This window comes from Gastrolobium bilobum, unplaced genomic scaffold (genome assembly GCF_033153095.1).
Source record: "Gastrolobium bilobum isolate Gb01-03AN ecotype WA unplaced genomic scaffold, APGP_CSIRO_Gbil_v1 utg7478, whole genome shotgun sequence".
In the NCBI taxonomy this organism is placed as follows: domain Eukaryota; kingdom Viridiplantae; phylum Streptophyta; class Magnoliopsida; order Fabales; family Fabaceae; genus Gastrolobium; species Gastrolobium bilobum.
This window is the reverse complement of record NW_026897341.1, coordinates 9,522-24,181: the sequence shown is the minus strand read 5'-3', so window position 1 is coordinate 24,181 and position 14,660 is coordinate 9,522.

Below are 14,660 nucleotides of genomic sequence, written 5' to 3'. Positions count from 1 at the left end.
GAAAACCAAATGGGATTTAGTTACCCACAATTCAGCATCTTTGCAGACAAAAAATGAAGCTTTGAATTGAAATTATAAACCTATGCGTGGACATGGCAGAGGCAGATGCAGACACAGAGGCAAAACCACACACCCTTGCTTTCTTTAATTCTAAAAGCTTTACAAATGAATCACTAAGTGGTGTCGAACAGAGGAAAGCATCCATAAAAAAAAATTTCATCAATTTTTTTTTAAAACATTCATGTCCGCGCTTGCGGTCATTGGAGCATGAGCAGGTCCGCCACTCGGACCCATATTTCTCTTTCTTTCTATTCTCTTGATATGATCCCACATAGGCTCCACATACTTTTATGTGTGTATTATAAGAGATAATTTTATCTTCTAAAAAGATAAGAAACATCAAACCCTAAGGTTTTTAAAAATATTTATATTTTCCTTATAAACAGAGTGTTGTGTAACAAGTACAATTAGGAGAATATAGTGAAATATTATTAGATGTAGCCTAAATTGGGTAAACTAAAGTAAATTTGTATATTCGTTCTCTCTTCCTTTCTCTCTTTTCTATTTAGCGATTATGTGTGTAATTCTCCAGTCCCAATATACGTAAATGATTATATTGCTAAATAAATGTGAAAGAATAGCTGTTATAAGACATTATTCATGTTATTAATATTTAGCATAAATTTCTATTATAGGTTAAAGCAAAATCATCACTATTTTAACCAAATTTAAAGGGAGAGAAGGAAAAGAGAAGTTTTGCCACGACTGTCATTCAAACTAAAAAAGTGTGATACATAATTGATGCATACATATATATCACTTATGTTGAAGTATGAGCATATTTAAGTGACTAGAGATTCAATTACAGATTTTAGGTTGAAGTAAATGACTCCTTGATTACCACAAAATCAAAGGGGGATATTATCAACTTATATCAATCAATTCATATATATAACACATGATAAAAGTGGATTGACATTTAATTAGTGAATTTAAAAGTTAAAGTTGTAAACCATTACAATGGGAAACTATTTAATTAGTGAATATTACAAGTTAAAGTAGGCATAATATCTTATCCCTAAAATAAAATTTAAAAAATCATTTAATTTATTAATTGTAGAAATTTTTAATTACTTTTGACTAAATTGTGTTTCTATTCCATTAATACTTCTTTTCGTTTAATTTAGTGAAAATATGAAAAAAGATACAGTTAAAAATTTAAAAACTTGCCTTATTAATTTTTAGAGTAAATACCGATTTGAGTCCCTGACAAAAAACACGGCACCCTTTTCGATCCTTAACAAAAATAAATTAGCCTGGAAGTCCCCAATAAAGACAAAGAGGTCCCACGTTAGTCCTTCTGTTACTTACAATCAGACGGCTAACTAACAGAGCTGATGTGTAATGTTAGTAAGGTTACTCACCTGCCACATTGGAAGGGAAATATCGTCGTATGGAGGACAACCTCCACGTTGCTGCAGAAACAAGTAGAAACCAATTGAATGTGAACTATTCCTTCCCCCTCAATATCTCCACATGAACGTTGTCGTATAGTGTAGGGTTTACAGAAACACATCAGGTGGGGATTCAATCGACGTTTGTACGTTGCAATTTGGGGTTTATTGATTTAGGGTGTACTGAATATTTTGTGCGTTATTTGTAATTTCGGGTTTAGGAGATGAATGTTTCTTCTAGAATGAGGAGCTCAAGCCCTTGTAGTTCAATTGGGAATAGAAGCCAAAGAAGGAGTGCTGCTTCAAGGTGTAAATATGGGAGGCACAATGTTGTTTACACCACCAAAACGAATAGAAATCCAAATAGAGCATTTTTTGGGTGTCCCAAATTCAAGGTGAGCTTTTTTTTTAGTTAGATGCATGCGTTCTTTGTTTAAGTTGAATGTTATTATGAGTTTGGTTTCATTTGGTGTTAGGAAAAGAAGCGACACTATAATTTTTTCAGATGGGTGGATGATGCTACAAATGACACGATGGAGCTAGAAGATTAGAGAATTAATAAGCTGGAGTTGAATTAAGCTGAAATAGAATTCAAGTTGAACTATATGGACATGAAGCTGGATGATGAATTGCAGCTGGAGGTGAATGACCAACAAAAGAAGATTAATGAGCACCACATAAAGATTAATGAACTATCAATGAAGATGCTTGCACAGTTTGATAGGGTGGAGAAGGAAATTAAGCATGTGGGTAGGTGTGCTATGGTGTTTGCTGGATCCATTATTGTTGTTTTCGTAATATGTATATATCTTGGAAGTAGGCTAGAATGAAAAAAAAAAATTAGTACTATTGAGATTGCTGGTGTATGTACCATTACATGTTGTATTAATTTTGAAATGTAAAGATTTGTAATGGAACTATGGAAGGACCAGTTTTGAAATGTAATGAAATGTTGTTCATGAAATGTATATTTATAAATGATGTACTTGAACTTATGTTTATTGGCACAAAGTTCACAATAATACGAAGTAAAGAAGACAAATGGAAAAACTGTATCAACATTAATCTGAGATTGTGATGGATAATTCTAATATGTGGAAATTTAATGGTCTGAATTATGCAGAAATTAAGTATCTAACTGATTATCTAACTAAGTATCTAAATGAGTACTGAGATTGTTGGTGTATTAACAACTTATAGTGGCATTGGTGTGTGAAAATTGAAGTAGGGACTAAAAAGGACCTAGACAAATTTGTTAAGGACCAAACTGGATCTATGTGTACATAATCAAGGACTTAAATGGTCCCCGACACAAATTGTTGAGGATTTATAAGGGAAATACATTGTTAAGAGATAAGTAATGCAATGATGCTCCTGATGCCACACATATGATACAATAAAGACAATATATATACCACAGATGATAGACATAAAGCATGTATCAGAAGAAGTGTGCATAGCAGATAGTGTGGACCAATATTCAAGAAATGCACTTTGCAGACAGAAGTGAAGATGATGAACTGATAAACAGACATTTTTCATTCATTTCCATAGGGCCTAGTTACAAGTACTAATTATGGCCAATATGCCTCAGTTATACAAAAAAAACCTAATGACTATTTCCGCAGGGCCAATACAAAAGTGTTCCAAAACCTGCACTAATTACAAGTACATCTCATGAGGGCCAATACCAAAGGCTTACAAACAAGCCTAATGACGTATTTCCACAGGGCCAATACTAAAATGTTCCAAAAAAATGGCCTAATCACAAAGTGCTAATCATGGAAAATACCAAAGGTATACAAAAAAGGCCTAATTACATATTTCCAAATGGCCTATATCAAAGTTATACAAAACATGGCCTAATGACATTGATTACACAATATTCCATTCATTTCTGTGGGGAAGGTCTTGGCGGCTTGAATCCTGGTGTAGACATGAAGCTCATGAATCTGACCCTGGTACCACTGGTTGCTGCAGTGATTGTCTCATTGGACACAACCTCAGTAGGATTTGATGGAGCTGTGATGCTGCCTCTTGATGGTCTTGAACTTGGTTGAGCCTCAGTTGTTGTATGCTGGCTGCTTGTTTCTAGTACAGGGCATCCTCGAGTCATTAATATTTCTTCCTCTGGCCTTGATTGAATATTTACATTAACTGGTTTTTGCTTTGACTTTGAAGGAGCTGCAGGTCCCTTACATGTCTTCGAGTAATGACCAGTTTGACCACTTTTGGAGCACTTAACTATATAAGACTTTTTCAGTTTCTTATTTCTCTTCATAAGCTCTTCAGTAGGATCCTTTTTGCAATGCTTTTTCGGACGTCCAATTAGCCTTTTTAGTTGTGCATCTAGCACATTCCCACACAATTCCCCTAGTCTCTTTATCCTTCCATTGCTTGATGAAGTTCTTCCACATATGTTGGACACAAAATTTATGATGTGCACCAGGCATAATCTCCTTCAAAGCTGGAAGTAAACCCTGTAGGTGAAAATGAAACTAATTGTTCTATATGAATTAGTAAAGGCAATTTAAAAAATAAATAAATTCATAAACTATAAACTGGTACCTTTTATTGATCTGATATGAAGTTCCAACCATAAACTCCATGATCCCCCAAGTCTTCTTGCAATAAGGACAGAAACCACTTCCAGTTATCCTTTATCTCACTGACAACCACAGCAAAGGCAATTACATAAAATTATTTGTTTGCATCCTCACCTACAATACTCAATAATTGACCCCCATAGTAACCCTTCAAAAAACAACCGTCCACTCCAATTAAAGGCCTGTAACCAACTTTGAAGCCCCTCTTACAAGTATCAAGGCAAATGTACATCCAGTCAAATATTGGGAGTGCTTGTGGAATAGGTTGGGGTATCACTTGCATTTGGCAAGTGGATCCAGGGTTGCTTCTCAATAGCTCTGCGAGATATTCTCTTAATTTTTCATATTGTTCCTTTTTACAACCTTCAACCACGACTTTGGCTTTTTTAAGAGCCTTGACTACTTTCTTCAGATTTAAATGAACATTGTCTTCCTCCTTCATGTGTTCAAATGCCTTTCACCTTGACATCTTCGACTGTGTCAATATCCTTTTCTCTAATTTCTTGGCCACCCAATCTTGAGTAGCCCTTTTATTCTGGAACACTCTGCAACATGTGTGTGTCTCATTAAACATTCTTATTTGGAATGTGCTTAGTTTGGTGTTCCAAGCACAATATAGCATCCATTCACAGTTTTCAATACTGCATTTTCCCTTACTCTGACCTTGTCATTCTTAACCCAGATAAACTGTCTCCAAAGACTAATGTTATAGTATTTCACAACACATTTAAATTGGTCCAAATTCAGAAACTCCATGCTAAGTTCTAAATAAACATGCCCAAAGGCAGCATGTTCATTAAACTTTGACAATACCGGTCTCACATGTTCATCATCCTTACTTGAAGGAAGAGTCCTTAATTCCTCATAAAGATAAGTATATTCATCTTCTTCAATTGACATTTGCTCTTCCTCTTCATCAACAATTTCATCAGAATCTTCATTGATGCCATCCTTCTTACTTTTCATCATCTGATTGGTCCTTAACACCTGGGGGAGGCTTATATGCCTCATCCTCTGCACTTTCATATGAATCTGAAGAAGTATGCATTGTCATGTTCTGAAGAATGACCACCATCCCTTGCAATCTCATGCTCAGAATTCACCCCATCATCATCTGAACTATCATGATCCGAATTCACCCCATCATCCCATGCACTCACATTTTGACAAGAAAGCACCCCATCATCCTGCGTATGCTCATTATAGGTAGAATTAACCACATCATCCTCTGCACTATCATGTTCAGGTGAACCAAATTGAGGAATTGAAATGCAGTCTTCGAAATAGATATGTATCTCATTGCCATTACCTAAGGCAGCCTCACACATGGCACATACATCAGAATTCTTACTAAGAGGTTTGAGACCTTGCTCTAAATCAAGTTCACCTGGCTTTAGCAACATCATCCTTTTACATTTTTCATACCCAAATTCCTTAAACAAATTGTCAACGTCACGCAAATTAACATAGTCAATATCCATCTCAGGAAATGAGTCAACTTCTACCATTTACATAGGTAAGCACTCCATCATCATCTCTAACTAAAACACCTCCATGATGATAAACAATGTCTATATATTCATCCATCTATGCAAAAAAAAACATAACATTCTTTAATCCAATGAATTCCAAAACTCCAAACACGCCGTAATGAAAATAATTTATAATAACCAACGAATAATAAAAAACCCTAAACAAACAGAAAAAGGAACATGCAATTTTGTCCACTTTGCATGTGATTTTTACTAACGATTGGGTCAACATTCAACCACTTTACTGTAACAAGGTCCACTCATTTTAAAGAGTTGCTTATTTTAAATCCTAAACCGAAACATGGACCACATTGTCCAGGGAACATGCACTAGAAAAACACACATTACACAACAAAAAGTAGAGGGGACCACAGACTACAAATAGCAACTGGAATAAAAAACTCTACAAAATTCATTACACTTACCTTAAACAAAACGATGAGCCTCGTACTACACCCAAGCGCGCAAAGCACGAATTCCCTACGAGTGTTGAAGTGTTGTAGAATCAAAACAAAAAATGTGTTAAGTTTAGTACCCACAACGTCATTCTCAGTTCCTTCTCAAAAATGGATGTCGAACTTCCAAGACTGGGAAATGGTAAAGTGAACAACGGTTAGATGAAGGGTACATTTGGGTTTCTACTTGTTTCTGCAGCAACATAGAGGTTTTCCTCCATACGACGACGTTTCCCTTCCAACGTGGCAGATGAGTAGCCTTACTAACGTTACACATCAGCTCCGTTAGTGACGCCGTCTGATTGTGAGTAACAGAAGGACTAACATGGGATCTCTTTGTCTTTGTTGGGGACTTCCAAGCTAATTTATTTTTGTTAGGAATCGAAAAGGGTACCGTGTTTTTTTTCAGGGGCCCAAATGGGTATTTACTCTAATTTTTAAAAATAATGTGAAAACTAATAAAATGTTAAAAATAATAATTATTTAAAAATAAAAGGAGCAAATATATTAATCTGGTGTGTATGTTTCTCTTCTTCTATTCATTTCCTCTATCTTTGGTCGAACGTAATATTAAATATTCGTGCTTTCAATTTTCTATATACATAATTTTATATATAATTTTTGAGCATATTAGAAATAGCTTACATGACAAGAATAATTTGATATAATGAAAAATGAGCTCTAGCTTATGCTACATATGTATGAATTTATTTATTCATTTCTTTCTTTAGTATAAAGACAAAAATATACTATCATAAAAAATGAGATGTAATTTTATATAGATTTTAATATTTTATGAGAAAAATGTTATATTTATTTTGTATTTAAATATGAAGTTTCCATATTCTGATTATGAGGAAGGTTATACTTACAACCTTTTTTTTATAACCTCTTACAACCATATCTTAACACCGTTAATTTCTGCCAATCAACGGTTATAATTTTTGCAAATTAAACTCATTAATTAATTATTAATTCACAATAAATGATAACTGTTGATTGACGAAAATCAACGGTGTTAAGATATAATTGTAAGAGGTTGTAAAAAAAAAGGTTATAAGTATAACCTACCTCTTTGCTTATAGTCTCCTATGATTCCGTCATTACACCTATCAAATGCAATTTTGTTTCAAGAAGCATGTTTGGCACATTTTATAAGCTAAAACAAATGAAAGGATATTTGTGATTATATAAAAAAATACTTTGCGAGGGGCGATGAGGTTTAACTGTCAGAATTAGTATCATAACTAGCTTAAAAGAATTGAAATTTGTAAGGATATCTAGGTCAACTCACCTCAAAATAATAATCACTACAGTCCGTATACCAAAAAATAAAATAAAATTGTATTATTAAAGACTTTTTCGTGTCCAAAAACTCTTATAAGATTTGTTTGAGAGTTTGAAGAAGAGGGAAAGGTAGTGGATCCAAAGGGAAAGAAGGGAAGAAAAATAAAGGGTATTGCCTTTTTTTTTATTTGAGAGTTAAAAAAATAAGATAAGGGAGAAAAATTAAGAAATAATTAATATTTTTTACAATTTTTCCTTTTTAAAAAAATTAATATAATTAATATATTTATAAATAAATTAAATTTTAAATTTCTAAAAAAATTATTTATGTAATCTTTGAATTTAAAAAATAATTTTCCTCCAAAAAAATAATTTTTTTCTTAAAAAATTAATTTTTTCACTCTAAAATTATTTATTTTGCAATATAACTAAATTAAAATTATTAAAAAAATTATTAAATCACTTATCTTAAAATAATTCAATTTAAAACAATAAAAATTAGATTACCCCCAAAAAAAAAATTAGTTTCATCAAATAAATGGTACAATATTTAAAAATGAGATATGATATTGTTACTATCAATTAGCGTTACTTCCAAATTCCAATGTCACTACCAATTTGTTTCACCAATTTTGATATAATTTTCTAAAAATATTTTTTTCTTATATTTAATAATTTATATTTATTTTTATCTTTATATGGTTATAATTTCTCATATTTAATGCTTTTCGCATGAAATATTAAGAATTATAATCGTACAAAGATGAAAATAATATAACCGTTAGATCAACATGTATAATCAATTTAAGGTAAAACAAGTTAACATTGGTAATAAATTAATTCACAGTAATAATATCCTATCTGTTTAAAAGTAAAATAAAGGAAAAAATGTGTATAATTTTAAAGGGATTAAAATTATGTCATTTTAAGTGAGAGAAAGAAATAGATAAAAGAGGGGAGAAAGTGAACAAAAAAACATGGAAATGAATCCTCTTACGTGAGAAAAAAACATAAAGGTGTGGGTTCCACCTTTGTGAGAGTGAAATGACATACGTTGTGTCATTTAAAAGCACAAACAGTTTCCCTATCATCCGATTACCCCGTCCTCTAATCGCTGAATCACCTTCTCCGATGCATCAAATAAATTATACAGTGCCATGAAGAGGCTTGAATTGGAGTTCTATGGTATATTATCCGAAAACAGAGACCGTTAGGAACCTAAATCTGTCTCCTCTCGCTCCTACAACGATCTCCGGAGCAGTGTCCCCAATTATGACGATGAATTATCCGATGACGAGTTCTGTCGCCGGCAACAACTCTGTATCAATGGTTGCCATGGCGGATTTGAAAGCCACTGCCGAGTGTATGATTTCAGCAGGCTATAGCAAAGAGTGCGTCAAGATTTACAAAATCGTGACAAAGTCGATTGTCTACGAGAAAAAATAAAAAAAAATTTGAAAAAGAGAGGAAGGAGTAATTTAATATATTTTTCCTTTCAAATCCCTTAAATTGAAGGAACTATGATCTTAAGGAGGAGAAGAGTATTGAATGATTTTATAAAAATTTCCTAATATAAGCAAACTTTACCCTCCATTCCTTTTCCCTCTTAATATTGACCCCAAACACACTCTAACTTGTTTTGAGTATTTGAAGCCCTTCAAACTTCCAACTTTGTAATGTAATTTCTTGGATTGACTATCTTTCTTTATTTTGTTCTTGAGCAAAACAATCACAATTTTTCTTGATTTCTCCTTTAAAAGTCTTTAATAAATTTGAAAAAATGCCTTCCAACAAAGATCAAGCATTTGTTATCAAAAAAATAAAAAATAAAAAAATCAAGCATTAGAAATCAATGTTGGACATGAATAAGTGAAGTTGTTATCAGTACTAAGATTAGTTTAAAGGTCATCCTAAATTAACAGAAACCTTACAAAAAAGAAGGAAGTAACATAAAGAAATGGGATAAGTTATTCTACCTACCTTTGTCTATCACTCTTCAAAACTCTCGTGTTGGAGAGTTGTAGACAAAGATAAGTAAAATATCATATCCTTAAAGAAAATGAGATAACATCAACTTATATCTTAATCTATTCATTGAACACATATTATGATAATAGTGGATGAACATTCAATTAAAAATTACATGTTGATCAAATAGTAAGTGATTGCAATTCAAAACTATTTATAATATATAAAAAATTTGGGAATAAAATTGAAACCCGTACGTGAATTTGCCGTGTGGGGATAGTATTCTAATTCTTTGCAAGAAAATAATACTAATTTATTGATGGGAAATCTCTTTGCTGTAATATACAAATTGCATAAATCAACCACTCAGAAAAGCCAAACATAAACCCTAATGACTCGCCATATCAAAACCCTAAAATCACAAAAAATATCAAAAAACTGAGTTCTTACAAAAGGAAACTTTGTAAGTTTCATAATGATGATGGGGAAGCTTTTGATTCTAGAGAGAATTAGCTATATCATCAGCCACCAGAAAGCAGCAAGCCATCAATAATTTGAATAATATCCAGCATTTGTGTGCGAATCGAAGAGCCATGCTTGATCTCATCCCGCATTCCATTCTCATTCTCTTTCAGCCTTGTTGAAACCTAAAATGGAGGAGAAGAAGAAAGAAAAACCTAAGGAGAGATAAAAAAAATCTTGTTCTTTTTTTCTTCCAGTATTTTCACCTTATAAGTAATATCTCTGGTTTACCCTACTGTCTATGGAATTATGAGGATAATCTCTAATTGATTGTGGTATTTGTGTATTTACACAGGTTCTCCCAAATTTTTATGAGAAAAAAATTACTGAAAATTAATATGGTCATACTCTTTCTATTTAAAATATTATTAATTAGATTTTATACTAGAATTAATAAAATTATTAAAAGGGAAAATTATTAAAAGATATTTTTGTAATTCCAATTTATACCAGGGTTATATTAGTCTTTATTATTATAATCTTTTAATCTTATAATTCCGAAACGATATTATTTTGTGCTTATTGGAGATAAAATTATCTTTTATCTCCGGTGAGTGAAAAAATATTTTTTTTATTAAAATTCATAATTATTCAAAGAGATTAACATTTTTGCTGTTACAGGAGATAAAATTATCTTCTGCAATCTCGATACAATCTTATTTTGAGATTTAGAATTAAAAATAAAAGATATTTTAATAAAATATATGATATAAGAGGAAAGTAAAATTTTTAAAATAGCTTTTATTTTTAATCATAAACACCAAAACAACGTTACTTTGAGATTATATGAGATAATTTTATCTTGTATAACAGAATTCTTTTTTTCCTTATTCAAAAATTTAAAAAGAGAAAATATTCGAAAAAAAATAGAAGGAGAAAAAATGGGATTTATTAATCTCATGTTACATGAGATAATTATCTCATGCAACAGTGACAAAATAATGGGGTCCACTACTTTTTTGAAAAAAGACAAAAAATTATGAGATAATTATATCCCAAAAAAATATGAGATAATTATATTTTGTCGTCTCTGTTGCATGAGATAATTATTTCCGAGAAAAATATACTAAACCACATACCGTCTATTTTTATGCCATGCATCCAGCTCCCGTGTGCTGCATGATCTCAATTCCAATTCTATCTACTGATTACGTTGAAAATTGATCTGGCTATAAAAACATCAAAGTCAAAGTAATATATATTACTAAATCTCAACAAATAAGAGATATTTATCATATTCAGCACTCAAAATTAAAGTAAAATTAATATGTTCTTCATTTATGATATTAAATATAAATATTTTGCAATTAAGAGACTCTGTGTGTCAGGATTATCCAGTGGATAGAGTCATGGTGCTACACATGACGGAGTAACTGTCAGTGTCACCGTAATTTCAGCAGATGCCATCTTTAAAATCCAATTGCCATATATTTATAGGATCATCTTACACTGGTGCAAGAATAATAAGTTTTATACAAAATCTTAATCGTTGATTTACGTGCATCTAACGGTTAAGATTTATTGTGTCTCATTAACTAATCAATCATTAATTCCCATTAAATTTTAACAGTCAGATGTATAGAAATCAACGGTTAAGATTTGGTGTAAGAATTATTATTCTTACACTGGTGTAAATTGATCATATCCCATATATATATATGAGGTAGGATCCTTTGACATCAATGTCAAATTTAAAATTTGACACCTCATTTGAGAGCCATTAGATCAAAAAAGATAACGACTCTGATTTGTAAGTATGTGATACCATTGATCTTTTCTGATCTAACGACTATCAGATGAGGTGTCAAATTTCAAATTTGACACTGATGTCAAAGGATCCTACCACTATATATATATATATATATATATATATATATATATATATATATATATATATATATGTAGCTGTTGTACATGCAACAATCAAATATTTGCCATATATATACTTGAAAACATTAAATGCGAAAAATTATAACCATACAAAGGATGAAAGCATTAAATGTGGGGAATCATAACCATACATCTGTCGTTGCTGTATGTAAAGCGGCTATATAAATAATTTTACCATATATATATATATATATATATATATATATATATATATATATATATATATATATATAGGGAAGGATATACTTACCACCAAAAAGTTTACAATCTTTACAACTAACCAAATCACCATTGATTTCCATCTATAATTTATTGGAAATCACTGGACCACATTTATTAATTAATTATTAATTCTCAATAAATTATAATCGTTAGATTGACGAAAAATTAGTGATTGCCAATGATTGGTGAGTTGCCATACCACAAGTAGTGCCATTAAGCTTTGCATGCTGATGTGTTGAAGAGGAAAATCCACCACAATCGTAACCAAAACGTCAAGACAGGAACCGAGGGTGATTTTTGATTTCTTTCAATTAGGGAAAGAAAAAAATAATCATCAAATTTGTTGAGATATTCAAGTGTAATAAAACTCTATATTGGTTGGTAATGAGTTAGATGGAGTTCATATCTATGTAGCACCAACACGACACGCGACACATGACACGATACACATAGCATAACACTCTGACACGTCAATCCTAAAAAGATATGAGTTTCAATACATTGTGACACATTTTAATATTAAATAATATTCTTAATTTATATAGTATATATTTCATTTAATATTCAATAATTTAACAAAAAAATAAACTAAATTAATAGTACCCATCAACATGTTATCTTTCAACTTTCCTTTCCAAACCAAAATCACATAAGAAAAATTGGTTTACAGTCGGAATCCAAGGTGTTGCATAAAGGGAGAAAAAAAGGAAAAAAACAAACAAAAATATGACGTAACCAATGGCAACAACAGCAAAAAATTCACCAACACCCAATACCAAGAATTGTAGCAACGTTCTTCACAAAAGGAAAAAACATAAACAAAAAGAAAAGGAACCAAATCTAAAATTCACACCTTAAAATAAAAGAATATCAAGAACACAATCAAACCTTATAAATGTGGAAGCTTTAATAAAAAAAACATGAATTGGGAAGAGAGAGTGGTCATATCAAAGAAAGAGATCAGATCAGATTAGAGAGACTACAGAGAGGAAACACAGCAAGAGCGTAACAGGAATGAAAACGATGGTGCTGAGATGATTTATTATCTACTTAAGGGGAAGGGGGGGGGGGGATTATTGATCAAGTGGAAGCTTTATTATTATATCTTAAATTTTTAAATTCTATTTTAAAATATAATATTTTTACGAAAAAGCCATTTGACCGTATTGGACATGGTCAAATTCGCGTGTCGAAATGGTCAACGTGTCAGGAATGTTGACCCTGTGTCGGAGCGTATCGGCGTGTCGGACACAACACTCCCTATTTTTTGGAGTGTCCGTGCTTCCTAGGTCTATATCAGGGGATGAATTCATAAACCCATTGTCTTAAGATTTTGGGTGACATAGTGTTAGATCCATTTAATATGACTGGTCTAGTTTAAGGGTGATATCCCTTGCCATGGCCTTCCCTTAGCCCTTCCCCTAGCCCGCCAACAATGGTATCAGAGTTGTGGGTTGGACTCGCGCTGGCCTATAGAGAACTCAGTTAAGAAGGAACAAACTAGTGTTAGGTTTCCCTTGCTACAGACTCCCCCAGTCCCGCCGACAAAATTATCATATATTAATGAAATTGATAATTTAGCCAGAAAAATAAAAAAATACCCGCCGACAAAATTATCATATAGTAATGAATTTGATAATTTAGCCAGAAAAATAAAAAAATTATTTTTTGTTATTTATTATTTAACTAAATTAACTTAATGTTAATAAAAGAATAATCATGTTAATTTATGTAGAGAATAAGAATTGGAGACAGAGTTTTAGAATAAACTATTACAATTTTATCATGTTAGAATGAACCGTAGGTGTAACTTTACTGGAAGGGAAAAAAAATTGGAATATGAAGGGAATTATAGGAAAAAACTAAAGTGATTTTTTTTTGAAAGTAAAAAGGAATATCAAACTCGATACTCTATGTAGATAAGAAATTTCCCATGAAGACTCACTATATCCTGCCACAGTGCCACGTGATAACTTGATCTTGCTGGTAAAACTAGCGAGACTTAAAAGGGGTGAAGATTGAAAAACAATTTCCACCGTGTGATAGATAAACAATAAGTTTGTAATTAGTCTTTGTGTAGAAAGAATAATAATAAAAAAAAAAAGCCCCAAGGTGTGTTTTGGTAGCAGCCCTGCCGCAAAACAATGCCCACTACCAATATATAAATATATATAATATTGGGGAAGAAAATTAAATTTTTGCGTATATAACACCTTCTTCACGCTCATAGCACCATCGTGCGCGTGCATACACAGTGGAAATTCCATGCATGGCACCATCATTTGGGGAATTCTATATTCTTTTATGAATATATAACTATTTTCATACTATTTACGAATATATTGTAGGATTTTACGTTCGGATTGGGCATGACCAATCACGCCTCACTCAGGCGTCGTGAGTGCCACGTAGGTCACGCTGCACTTAGGTGTGACCACTCATGCCCAAGCTAGACATGAGCTGGTCTATATACACCATTTTTTTTTTTACCATTTCTCTCTCTTTCTCTCTAGGTTCTCTTGCTTTCTCTTCTTCAGGGGATTGCGCAACGAAGCTCTGTCCGTAAAGTAAGTCCACTTATCTGTTTTCCATATGTTTCAATTACAACAATATTTATGTTATACTAGACACATATTAAATTGTTACTCACGTAGGAATTATTTAGTGACTTAGAAACCACTTAGTGACCTAGAAATTTATTAATGACTTAGAAATTATTTTGGT